The sequence below is a fragment of the Halichoerus grypus genome, chromosome 11 (genome assembly GCF_964656455.1).
Source record: "Halichoerus grypus chromosome 11, mHalGry1.hap1.1, whole genome shotgun sequence".
Lineage (NCBI taxonomy): Eukaryota > Metazoa > Chordata > Mammalia > Carnivora > Phocidae > Halichoerus > Halichoerus grypus.
Window position 1 is genome coordinate 4,435,570 of NC_135722.1, and position 13,212 is coordinate 4,448,781.

Below are 13,212 nucleotides of genomic sequence, written 5' to 3' on the forward strand. Positions count from 1 at the left end.
GGGTGTGAAGGGACAGTAGCAGAGACAGCAGAGGCATTGTGGAGTGGATCCTAAAGGCAGCCACCTGTCCCGGGAGGCTTTGGGGCTGCCCAGATCTGTGTGGGGTCAGTCAGGCAAGGAGGGACAACAGGTCCTGAGCCCTGAGGTCAGGGAACGGGGCAGCGGGTGGGGACGAGGGGCTCTCTGACTGCAAGGCCCTCCGAGCTGTGTCATTCCTAGAGGTAGGGCCTTCCTCCCAGAGAATAGTTAGGGCTTGCGAGCTGCACAGTAAAACCATAGTGCATGCTTTCTTCTGCAGGAGTCCATGGAGAGTCGCGTGGGGTGTCGTGGGGTCGGCCCTGCCTTGTGGAAATGAAGACAGCAGAGCGGGCGGCCCCTGGAGACACTGCCCCTGCAGTGCCCTCCGTGGACGGCAGGGGGCGCGGTCCTGCAGGATGAGGACACCCGAGTGGGCTGTGACGCGGGGGTGTGAGGGGTGGGGGGACCCAGTCCGGGAACGTGGAGGGCTCTCCCCTAAGGCCACGCCACGAACTTCTGCGGACATCCCTCACGCTGCCAGGAATCACCTTCCATGTTCTCTGCCTTTGGCTCATCCATATGCTGGAAACATCCCGTGGTTCTGGAAAGCCTGCTCAGGCCAGCAGTACAGCTCTGGGCCGTGAGGTGGTTCTGGAGCCACAGACGTGGGTGTGAACCCCAGACCCGTGCACCCCGGGCCTCGACTGCCTCCCCTGTCAAATGGGGGAGATCCCTGTACCCGCTTCCCTAGACCGCCGTGAGGACTCCGGTGATGTGCCGGGTAAGTATTCACCGTGCGTATTACCCAGAGAGGCAGAACCTCTGCTCTGGGGAACTGGGATGTGCCTTCAGGGCATTAATAGGGCTGTTGAGCTCGTGAACGTTTACTGCTTTTAAAAAATGGACTAGGCTTGGGGCACCTGGGTGGCTCAGTTAAGCATCCGGACTCTTGATTTTGGCTCAGGTCATGATCTCAGGGTCATGGATTTGAGCCCCATGTTGGGCTCCATGCTCAGCGGGGAGTCTGCTTGTTCCTCGCCCTCTGTTCCCCCGACTCCTGTGCTCACTCGCTCGCTCGCTCTCTCACACGCGCACGCTCTCTCAAATAAATAGTCTTTTTTTCATTTTTTTTTTTTTATTAAAGATTTGATTCATTTGAGACACAGAGATACAGAGAGAGAGAGCATGAGCAGGGAGAGAGACGGAGAGGGAGAAGCAGGCTCCCCGCCAAGCCAGGAGCCCGACGTGGAGCTCGATCCCAGGACCCTGGGATCATGACCTGAGCCGAAGGCAGATGCTTAACCGACTGAGCCACCCAGGTGCTCCTCAAATAAATAAAGTCTTTAAAAAAGAAACCTGGACTAGGCTTTTTCACAATAGCCAAAATGCAGAAAGAACTCAATGTCAGCAGGTGGGTGGAGAAACATAGGTGGCCCTTTGTTCAGTGGGATGTTGTTCAGCCTCGAAGATGATGAAACCCTGAGCGGCCTCCGCCTGAATGAACCTTGAGCACGTGACCCTGAGTGAAAGAAGTCGGTCACAAAAGGACACGTATTGTGTGATTGCACTTGTGTGAAACACCTAGAATTTGCAAATCCACAGAGAAAGTAGGAGAGAGGTTCCTAGGGGAGGCAAGCACTGGGGAAGAGGTAGCTATTGCTTGATGTTTGAGGTCATGGAAAAGTGTGCATGTAGATGGGGGTGATGGTAGCACAACATTGGGAATATCATTAATGCCACTGGGTTGTCACTTAAAAATGGTTAGGATGAGGGGTGCCCGGGTGGCTCAGTCAGTTGAGTGGCCGACTCTTGGTTTCAGCTCAGGTCGTGATCTCAGGGTCATGGGATCGAGTCCCATGTCGGGCTTCGTGCTCAGCACACAGAGTCTGCTTGAGATTCTCTCTCTCCCTCTCCCTCTTTCCCTCCCTCTCCCCACCTCCTCTCTTTCTCTCTCTCTCCCAAAAAAATGGTTAAGATAGTAAATTCTATGTGAGGTAGATTATACCACAATAAAAAAAAAGGAGGGGGGAACTGGATTAGGTTAATGACATCACTTGACTTAAAAAAGAAAAATGACCCACATCTGTATTTTTGCAGAGTGTGAACGTCGGCTCCCGGTTCTTCCCGACACAGCTGCGCTGTTCTGGCAGCAGATGGTGGACACGCGGCCCAGGCTTGGCAGGACGCTCTGGCCTGCACCCCTGCTTTGTCCACATCCCGCTGCCTCCCACCTCACCCAGGCCAGCTTCCTGTCCTCTTTTCCACGGGGACACCTTGCTGTTCCAGTAATAGCGTGGACTCCACCCCGGGCCTCCAAGCCCCTGCCTGCCTCACCTCCTATTAACCCAGCCCCCCGCACAGCGGCACCCACCTTGGCCTGGCCCTCTCTGAGCGCTGCCCCTCGACCTGGCGCCCCAGGGTGCCCCCCTGGCCTGCAGAGCTCGCTCGCCCTCTCCAGGCCACCCCGAGACCTCCCGGCTGATCCCAGCAGGTCCCGGGAGCACGGGGGGGGGGTGTTAGGCATTGTAAGGAGAGCATGGAATGGACAGTGGGAGGCAGGAGAGCCCAGGGGTAGGCACGAGGGCTAGGAGTCCCCTCCATCACTGACCCGCACGCCTGGCTGCTATGGATCTGAGTTGCCAGCTCGGATGGGGCTGCCGGGCCATCCCATGTCAGGAGGACCCTTCCCTGGGTCACTGTCTGCTCCCTGCCTTCTCCCTGGGGTCAGCACATGCGTATTTATTTGTCCCAGGTTTCTGGCTGGGCTCCCTCCCTCACTGGATGGCCAGCCTCAAGACGAGGGTGAAATTCTGTTCGGCTCACTAGCGAGGCTGATGACCTGGGGGTTTTGTGGAAGACATCGAGTCCCGTGTCTACCGGAACCAGGGTCAGACAAAGCTCTAGAAGCATTAAAGATGTAAGTTGTACACGTGGGACTCAGCGATGGAGGGCTGCTCCCTCCGTTTGTGTGTGGCTCCCGGGAGCCCCCAGGAAGTGTGGCTGCCACACTGACCTTTCCTCCCGACATCGCCACACCCCGGGCCGAGGGCCACTTCCGCGGAGGGGGGCACAGCCACCTGGCTCTAGGAGAGAATTGCCCCACCTGGAAGGCTGGGTGCACTTTGACCCGCTTCCTGTGCTGCAACACTGCGGGGACTGGAGACGCCTAATGTCCCCTAAAAGCGCCGCCTGGGTTTCTTCTCTCTTTGCTCCCGCGGAAGGCAGCCGGGAGACACGGCGCCCCCTTCTCCGCCCACCCAAGGCTTCGAGGCTCCATGTGTGGGACCGAATGGCGAGGTAGGGGTCTTGCCCTGCCCCCCGGGCCCCTAACCAAACTTCAGGGCCAGCAGAGCCTATCAGATTGTCTCCGGGAGTGATCTCTGAGGGACAGAGCACGTCATCGAGGATCATTTTATTTTATTTTTAATTAACATATAATGTATTACTGGTTTCAGAAGTAGAGGTCAGTGATTCATCAGTCTTATATCACACCCAGTGCTCATGACATCACGTGTCCTCCCTCATGCCCTTCACCCAGTGACCCCAGCCCCCCTACGCCTGCCCCTCCAGCAGCCCTCAGTGTGCTTCCTATGATTAAGAGTCTCTTATGGTTTGTCTCCCTCCCAGTTTCATCTTGTTTTATTTTTTCCTCTTTTCCCCTATGATCGTACTCTGTTTTGTTTCTTAAATTCCGCATATGAGTGAGATCATATGATAACTGTCTTTTCGAGGGGGGTTCCTGAGTCGTTCAGAGCAGAGAGCCTGTCGGCCGGAGAAGTCGGCCTCCGAGCCCCGAGTGAGCTCAGGAGATTCCTCGGTGTCCTGTCTGTGACGGGGACAGGCACAGCGCCCTCCTGGCCTCACGCCAGTGGCTGTGCAGGGGGGAAATGTCACTGTCACGGCGGTGGCTAATTGCGGGTGCACACGGTGCGCCCAGTGTCTGGCCTTCCAGAAAAGTTCTCCCGGGATGCTGCAGTGCACGCAAATGGGAGCTCCTGACGTGCCTGCCCCTTCGAGGGAAGACTCTACGGAATTGTCGAGCCCAGACTTTGAGAAGAAACTGATATTTCCACTAGTAAGGAATGTTTTCCTTGAGAAAACCTTCTAAGTCTCTGAAGGCACCAAAGGGAACCTGTTCTCTTGAACAGCCTGAGGCTGAACCTGGGAGCCAAGTGTGTCTTCTGATGGTCCCCCTTTCTGCAAACACCCCCAGGCCCCTCCTCCATCTGCTGCTGGAACTTTCTGGAGCTCACCTAAGGCGTGCAGAGTTCTCTTGCCCGGCATGTTTGGACTGGGATAAAAAGTCCTAGGGCGGCTCTGTCGGTTAAGCGTCCAACTCTTGATCTCAGCTCAGGTCATGATCTCAGGGTCATGAGTTCGAGCCCCACACTGGGCTCCACGCTGGGCTGTGGAGCCTACTTAAAAAACAAAACAAAAAACCTAGGATGCTCAGAGAAGATTCTAGAAGTGGGGCCATTTCAAGGGGCAGGATTTGAGGCCTGGGCTCAGAGCCCTCTATCACCCCAGAGAATTACCTCCCCCCACTGCACCTTTGCCTCCCCCTAATGCCCACCTGTTCCTGTTGCCCCCCCCCCAACTACCGTATGAACGACACATAGCACTGATGAGTTTGCCGTGCTCATGATGCAGGGTCTGGGTGGGGTTCTCTTGGTGGTCTTCCTTCACCACCTCAGAACAGGTGACCCTGTTCAGAGTCCCAGTTCTGATGGGCAAATTATTTCACCTCCTGAGCCTCAGCTTCCTCCTTGACCAAATGGGGCCAGAGAGTTATTTGCCTCAGGGAGGCCTTTGGCCTGAGCCATCAGTCTCAGTATCCAGAAGGACACAATGACCCCTTCCCCGGTCATTCAGTACAGCTGGCCAGGACCTCAGTGCATGCCCCAGGTGGTCACCTGGGCGAACACCTCCTTCTCCTGGCTGGCAGGGAGCTGCATCCCTCTGTTTTTTTATTTTATTTTATTTTATTTGGCATACGGTTTAAATTTTTTATAACTGATTTTGTTAAATTATACATCACACTTTCTATGTAATAAAATATGCCATGTGGAATTCTATGGAGCAAAACACATTCTTCTTTAAGGTAGCCTCTTCTCTCTCTTTAGTTGTAGAGTTTGCTCTGTCAGTCTTCAGGTCAATTTCTGGGATATTCAGGATGATTTGATAGTTATCTAGTTGTGTTCATGGGACAAGACAAGCCTAGGGTTCTCCTACTCCACTACCACCTTCCTCCCCTCTTCTGCATCCCTCTGTCTCAAAATATAGGGTTGTTTTTTTAAGATTTTTTTTTTTTTTTTGAGAGCGAGTATGAGCGGGGGGGGGGGTGGGGCAGAGGGAGAGGGAGAAGCAGACTCCCCGGTGAGCAGAGAGCCCAACGTGGGAGTCAATCCCAGGACCTGGGATCATGACCTGAGCCGAAGGCAGATGCTTAACCGACTGAGCCACCGAGGTGCCCCCTAATATAGGTTTAATTATCATTCAGGTACAGTGAGGCCAACAGATCACGAGTCGGTGACTATTGAAAAGATGGTGTGTTACTCACAGATCCCGAGAGGAGGGGGCACACCGCACCACGGGGGCCACACGGGAAAGCACCAGGGTCGGTCAGGAGGCAGGAGGGAGACAGGAACTGTGGGCAGGAGCCTCCACTGTGGTTTCTGCAGGACCAACAGGCGGGGCAGAATAAACAGGCTGAGGCTTGGCTAGTCTGGATAATTTCAGGGCGTGTGGGACCCAGGGGCTGTCCCTGGCTGTCTGGGACCTGCTCTGGGCTGATCAGGTCAGGAGACAGAGGTCCTGAGCATGAGAGCCCAGTAAGACAGGTGGGGGGTGAGGGCTCTAGCTGGGCTTCTTGGCATTTGAAAGTCGCCCTTCAGCCTAGTTATTTGCCGTCTCTAGGAATCGCTAACCCTGGGAGGGGCAGTCCCTCCAGAGTCAGCAAGGCCCCCAATGCCAGAGCTTCAGAAGCACAGAAGATAGGGCGCCTGGGTGGCTCAGTTGGTTAAGCGACTGCCTTCGGCTCAGGTCATGATCCTGGAGTCCCGGGATCGAGTCCCGCATCGGGCTCCCTGCTCAGCGGGGAGTCTGCTTCTCCCTCTGACCCTCCCCCCTCTCATTCTCTCTCTCAAATAAATAAATAAAATCTAAAAAAAAAAAAAAAAAAAAAGAAACTCATTTACATCATAAAACTCCAACTTCACGACTTAGAATTCACAGGGTCTCTGTGCAGAGGCTCGAGGAGATTCTATGCACGTGCGGGGAAGAATCAAGAGCAATCACCACCTTGCATCCAGAACTTACTGCAGCCCCTTCCGTGAGTTACCCCCTATCCCCGAACGATCACACCGTATGACTCAGGGTTCTCCAGAGGAACAGCCCCAATGGGATACACAGAGATACACGGAAAGAGACTCACTGTCAAAGATTGGCTCACACAGTTACGGAAGCTGAGATGTCCCACCATCTACCGCGTGCAAGCTGAAGACCCAGGAAAGTGTGATTCCGGGCAAGCCTGAGGCGCGAGGCCAAGTCCAGGGCAGAAAATGGAAGCCCCAGCCCAAGCAGAGAGGGCAAACTCACCCTCCCTATGCCGGTTTGCTCCATCCAGGCCCCCAAGGATGGGATGGGGCCGGCCCATGTCGCTTTTCCCTTACCCCTCCCGTCAAAGGCTAATTAATCTCTTCTGGAAACGTCCTCGAAGACACGCCCAGAAATTATGTTTTCCCAGCTATCCAGACACCCTCAGCCCGGGTCAGGCTGATGTAAAACTGATAAGGAAAATCTGTGTCCTAAGATGGCCGACCGAGCCAGCGAGAGAGTCCCAGTCCTTGCCACTTCCGGGTTCTTCTTCCTGCTCTGCTTCCCGCGCGCACCAATCCGGGTTCTTCTCCCTGCCCCGCTTTGTGCACATGCCAAAAGTGCCAAGTATGAGGAAGTAGAAGTGTGTAAATTGCCCCCTTTGTTTGTGCTCGGGGCTCAAACCTTGGAGACCACTCTCCTCTGAGCCCGCCGGCGTTAAATATACCTCCGATCCTCCAAGATCTCCGGGTGCCGCTTGGTTCTTCCATCTGGAGATCCAGTCCAGGTTCCGTAACATTTGGTTCCCTGACCGGGAAACCCAACCGCGCTGGCCCATTGTTGCCACCGGTTTAGGGGGCAACAGCAGGGCGGTGACAGAATGAGGGATCCTAAGGGAGAAGGCGCGCCCTGCCTAATTTTCGGCAGTCTCCCGCCCCGGTCGCCTCGCTTCGGGCCGACCCCGCTCCGCTGTCCCCGCTGGACTCGAGGAGACTTGGCAGGTGAGGACCCTGTCCCAATGTTGGATTCCGGTAAGGCCTGGGGCCCCAGGACCCAGACAGGCCCACCCCCATTGGGGTGGAAGGGGAGCCTGCTCACCTCCCAGGGACCTCTTAGAGGTCTCACAGGTAGGGATTCCCAGGGAGGGAATGTAATAGCTTCTGGAGTGTGAATGTGTGAGTGAATGTGCAGTCCGACCTGGCTTGCTCAAGCGGACTGATTCTGTGGCTCCAGGGGTGGGCACCCTTAAGTCCCCAGAAGCCTGCAGAGTCTGAGTGGGCCCGTCTGCAGTTCCGTGGTGAAGGGCATACGGTCTATGGCGGCATCGGAAGAGATTCCGATCGTAAGTCACAACGCTGAGACCGCTACGGCTAAGCCTCACCTAAGCTCCTTTGGGACACGGCCAGACGGGCATCTGATTGGTCTCCTCACCTCAGGAGGCACCCCCACCTTGTCTGTCTCTGCACCACCGCACACGGGGACATCACCACGGGGTCAGGGCAGAGTAAACCTACAGTTCTAGAGACCATGATCAAAAATTTCAAGAAGGGGTTTTCGGGAGACTATGGAGTCAGGGTGAACCCCGGCAAGTTGAGAACCCTATGTGAATTGGAATGGCCCACTTTTGATGTCGGGCGGCCTTCAGAAGGGACATTGGATGTCCCAACGATTCATCGAGTATGGCGAGTCGTAACAAGAGAACTAGGACACCCCGACCAGTTTCCGTACATTGACTCCTGGCTAGGAATTGCTCAGACCCTTACCCACTGGGTGCGATTTGCTTGCAATAGGCAGGGACAGGCCAGGGTCTTAATTGCCTCATCCAAGCGACCTAAAGAAAATCAGCAAAAACCCCAGTCTCCACAAATCCTAGCCGGATATCCCGAGGACGACTCTGAGAAACCACAGGCCATGGTAGACCTCATAGAACCCCTTTTCCAGACTCATCGGCCAACGTGGGAAGACTGCCAACAGTTACTCCACACCCCGTTTAACACAGAGGAAAGGAGGAGAATAATGAAAGGTGCACGGCAGTACCTGGAAGAGCACGCACCAGCGGGAGTCATCGACCCTGCTGCCTGGGCTAATACGGCCGCACCCGAGGAGCGCCCAGCATGGGACTTCACCGCAACCGAGGGACAGGCCCACACCCGCCGGGACCAGGAGGCCCTCCTCCGGGGAACCTGGGTAGGAGCTAAGAAACCCATGAACATGACTAAGGTGTCCTCGGTCACTCAACAACCAGGGGAGTCCCCTGGGGACCACTACTAAAGACTATGTGAAGCCTACAGGATATACACTCCATTTGACCCCGAGGCACAGGAAAGCCAACAGATGGTAAACACCTCCTTTGTGGCTCAGGCCGCCCCAGACATCAGAAACTAGAGGGTTTTGCCAGGATGAACATCATCCAACTAATAGAGATTGCCAATAAGGTCTACATGAACAGGGAGGTCGCAGCCGAACGGGAAGCCGACAAAAAGATGAAAAAGAAAGTCATCCTTCTCATCACCGCCCTGAAAGAAAAGAACAACACAAAGACGGGAAGACCCCAACCACCGGAAGGGGGGAAGCCCAGAACCCCCTTGGCAAGGGATCAATGTGCCTACTGTAAAGAGAAAGGGCATTGGAAAAACGAATGCCCAGCTGCTACAAGGAAGAACCCCGAGAGAAGGACCTCATAGGCCTTGCAGGAATGGATTCAGACTGAGGGGGACCAGGCTATTTCCTCCTTGGCCCCCATGAGCTCACGGTCAGAATGAAGGTGGGGGGCCAACCAGGGACTTTTATGGTTGATATTGGGGCCGAGCACTCTGTTGTCACCTCCCCAGTGGCCCCTTTCAGCAAAAGGACTGTGACCATCCTTGGGGCCACTGGGACGCGGGCGATACAACAGCCCTTTTGCCAGGCTCACCAGTGTGAACTTGGGGGCCACAAGGTCTGACATGAATTCCTTTATCTGCCTGATTGCCCCATCCCTCTCCTGGGCCAAGACATACTCTCCACACACTAGCCTCGATTGAACCCAAGGCAAGAGGAGACAGGATCTCTGAACAGGAGAGCAAATGAACCGCACCCTCAAGGGAACCTTAACAAAGTTTGTCAGGAGACTAACTTCCAAGGCCGGATCTGCTACCCCTAGCTCTCCTGTGTGCTCGCTGCATGCCCGGGACATCAGGTTTCTCCCCATTCGAATTAATATATGGACGGCCTCCCCCATGCCTGGGGAGCCTTCCAGGAAACTTGCATCAGGTTGGAGATAAAGGGATAAAGGAGCAGCTTCAGGCCCTGGGGGCCACCCTAAAAAAATTACAAAAGTACACCATTGAGAGGGCCCCAATCTCCTTAGGGTCTCAGGTATACTCCTTCCAGACAGGGGACTCAGTTTGGGTCAAAGACTGGAAGAAAGAAGAAAGCTCATCATTCGGACGAGGAGCTGCGCCAGTGGAGAGTCCAGCCAGACTTCACGAACCCACTCTGGCTTCACCTTTGGCGAGACCCCACCGACTGATGGACACCTGCTCACCGTGGTCCCTGGCTCTCATCGGTGTGATTTCCCTCATCTTGGGAGTCGGACTCTACACTGTTGCCCCTCCTGACTAGACTTTCCCCCAGAGGCTTCTACCTAAGGTCATAGATCCCACTTTTACTGGCCCTTTGCTGTCTACTCCTGAGCGCGTTTCACCATGGTTTTCCTGGCCCCGGTCCGTCCTGGTCTTCTGCTACCTGGTGTGCTATTAAGTTTATGATTAAGTCCGTGTTCACCCCAAGCCTTGCAGTCAACCCTCAGAGTCAAACAGAATGATGCCCTCTAAACTAGGTGTTTAAAGGGGCATCAAAGGGGGGAATGATAAGGAAAATCTGCGTCCTAAGATGGCCGACCGAGCCAGCGGGAGAGTCCCAGTCCTTGCCCTGGGGCTCTTCTGGGTTCTTCTCCCTGCTCTGTTTCGTGCATGCACCAAAAGTGCCAAGTATGTGGAAATAGAAGTGTATAAATTGCCCCCTTTGTTTGTGCTTGGGGCTCAGACCTTTGGAGACCACTCTCCTCTAAGCCCGCCGGCGTTGAAAAAACCTCCTAACCTCCAAAATCTCTGGGTGCCGCTTGGTTCTTCCATCGGGTGATCCAGTCCAGGTTCTGTAACAAAATCAACCATCACACCCATGAATTTCCCACAATCATCCTGCAAGGTAGGTTTCAGGAGCCCTGCCTCACAGGTGAAAGGCCTGGAGCTTAGAGAACTTACGCACACACACACTGCCCAGAGTGGAAGCACCTGGATTTGAGGCCTACATGAGGAGGCAACAAAAATGCAACTGAGCAAATGTAACGACCTGATGGGCTTTATTCAGTGATTCATGAATCAGGCAGCAGCCCGCCTAGTGGGTAGAGGGGACTCCGAGGATCTGTACAAAATGGACGCATTGATTTTATAGGCAGAAACAGGACAGGACAAGGAGGTTATTAGCCAAAGAAAAGAAAGGATTGTTTTAGGCCAGGTCACCTCCCTTTGGGGGTTGGGGGAGGGGAGGGTCTATCAAGCAGATGACCTCTCTAGGCCTGGGAGAGAGGCTGCAACTACAGTTAGGTTAGGTATGAAGTCTTGGCAGGGCGTAGTGACAGTGAGTGAAAGTGACTCCTTTTTGGGTCTGTTGTTTCGTTTCTTTCTTTTTTAATAAGATTTTATTTATTTATTTGAGAGAGAGAGAGAGCATGGGGCGGGGAGCAGAGGGAGAAGCAGACTCCCCAACGTGGGGCTTGATCCCAGGACCCCGAGATCACGACCGGAGCCAAAGTCAGACACTTGACCGACTGAGCCACCCAGGTGCCCCTCTTTTTTTTTTTTAAGAAAAAAATCCCTTTTATTCCCCTTACCCAAATGCTACATCCTTCTCAAGAAGTAACAGTTGATGGCAAAATCTTTCGGACTTATTTCAACCCATTTATCTCTATTAAGTGTTATATAATGTAGTATGCATTTTTTAAAAAAGATTTTATTTATTTTTATTTTAAAGAGAGAGAGAGAGCATGAGCAGGGGGTGCAGGGCAGGGCAGAGGGCAAGAGAGACTCTTAGGCAGGCTCCAAACCCAGCTCAACGCAGGGCTTGATCTCACAACGCTTGAGATCATGACTTGAGCTGAAATCAAGAGTCGAACAGAACACTTAACTGACTGAGCCACCCAGGTGCCCCCAATTTTTTTTTTTTTAACAATGCCTGTAGGGGAGGAAAAATATCTTCCTCCACCCATCGTAGGTTGTGCAGTTGGGGCCCTGTGAATGGGACAGGCAAAGACAGATGAAGGAGAGAAAATCAAACAGTTGTTTATTAACACGCACATTACGTGTGGACATATGGGACGAGCAACCAGTGTGGTGGTTAGAATTTGGGTTTAAATATACCAGCTTATAATAACCGTAAGAACCACCTAGATTAAAACTAAGGGGAGGGGATTTGGGCTGCAGGGTGGAGGACCTGGTGCAGGAAAGTGGCAGGGAAAAGAATGGTAATGGAAGTTTGAGGTTCGTTGAGCAGATTGGAGTCCCAGCCTTCCCCACTGATTTGCGTGGAGAGCCCTCCACTTCCTGTGTGAGAGCAGGAGACTTTACAAATGGAAATTACCTTTATAAATGTAAATTTCCTTTACAAAAAACCCCCTTGTGCCCTGTTTTTAGAGCTTTTCCTGAATCCGCTGGTTTTCAATGGCTATTTTGAGCTAAACCAACTCAAAATAACCCAAAGGCCAAAGAGGCCTATTTTGGGGTGGCTTATGCTGGGGCCTCAACCCTGCTTCTTCCCCCCCACCTCCGGCTGCCTGGGAAATGCTCCCAGGACCCTGCTCCGAGGACCCTGTGCCTACAGAAGTTGACCCAAGGTGTTGCTCTCACCATCCTTGATGTAGCTAGTGCAGGATTGTGTAGGGTGGTGTGTGGCTGAGGGAGGGCTGTTGGGGCAGCTACAGCCCTCTCTGGGCTGGACCCCACCAAAGCACAGGGTGCCTTAGGGGCCCAGCAAAAAGACAATCCCATCAGATGTTAATGTTTGTTTCTCAGCCACAAAAGTACCTCTCCAAAAAACAGCCAGCCCTCCCTCCAAGCAGAAACAGCTGACTCCTTCCAAGCAGAAACAGCTGAACCACACTTGGAGAGGTAGCTCTGTGTGTGTGTGTGTGTGTGTGTGTGTGTGTGTGTGTGTGTGTGTGTTAAAAAAATTCAACTTTTTGGAAAGAAAATCAAATGCAAAGTGAATGTCATACTTTGTAAGCCGTATGAAGAGGATTTGGCAAATTGCTTCAAAAGTATTAGCGTTCACAAACTTGGGTTCTGTCAGTTCTAGGAATTTGTCTTAAGAGGGGCGCGTGGGTGGCTCAGTCAGTTAAGTGTCTGCCTTCGGCTCAGGTCATGATCCCAGGGTCCTGGTATCGAGTCCTACGTTGGGCTCCCTGCTCAGTGGGGAGCCTGCTTCTGCCTCTCCCTCTGCCGGCCGCTCTCCCTGCTTGTGCTCTCTCTCTCTGTGTCAAATAAATAAATAAAATCTTCTAAAAAAGAGACAAAGAGAGAAAGAGGGAAATATACGTACATTCTCTTTTTTTGTTGTTGTTATTGTTCATGATTTTTAAAAGTTTTTAAATTCCAGGTAGTTAACATACAGTGTAATATTAGTTTCAGGTGGACAATATAGTGATTCAGCACGTCCCTACATCACCTGGTGCTCATCACAACGACTGCACTCCTTCACTCCCATCACCTATTTCCCCCATCCCCCCACCCACCTCCCCTCTGGTCACCATCAGTGTGTTCTCTGTAGCTCAGTCTGTTTCTTGGTTTGCCTCTCTCTCTCTCTTTTTCCCTTTGCTCGTTTGTTTTGTTTCTTAAATTCCAC

General features: G+C 53.2%; 1 long non-coding RNA gene across 1 annotated transcript; it reads left to right on the forward strand.

Moving 5' to 3' along the window:
* The first annotated feature begins 21 nt into the window (after positions 1–21).
* Positions 22–3,639, forward strand: LOC144379398 (uncharacterized). Its single transcript, XR_013442256.1, has 2 exons — positions 22–799; positions 2,116–3,639. It is a non-coding gene; the product is annotated as an uncharacterized LOC144379398 (long non-coding RNA).
* Positions 3,640–13,212: the final 9,573 nt, after the last annotated feature.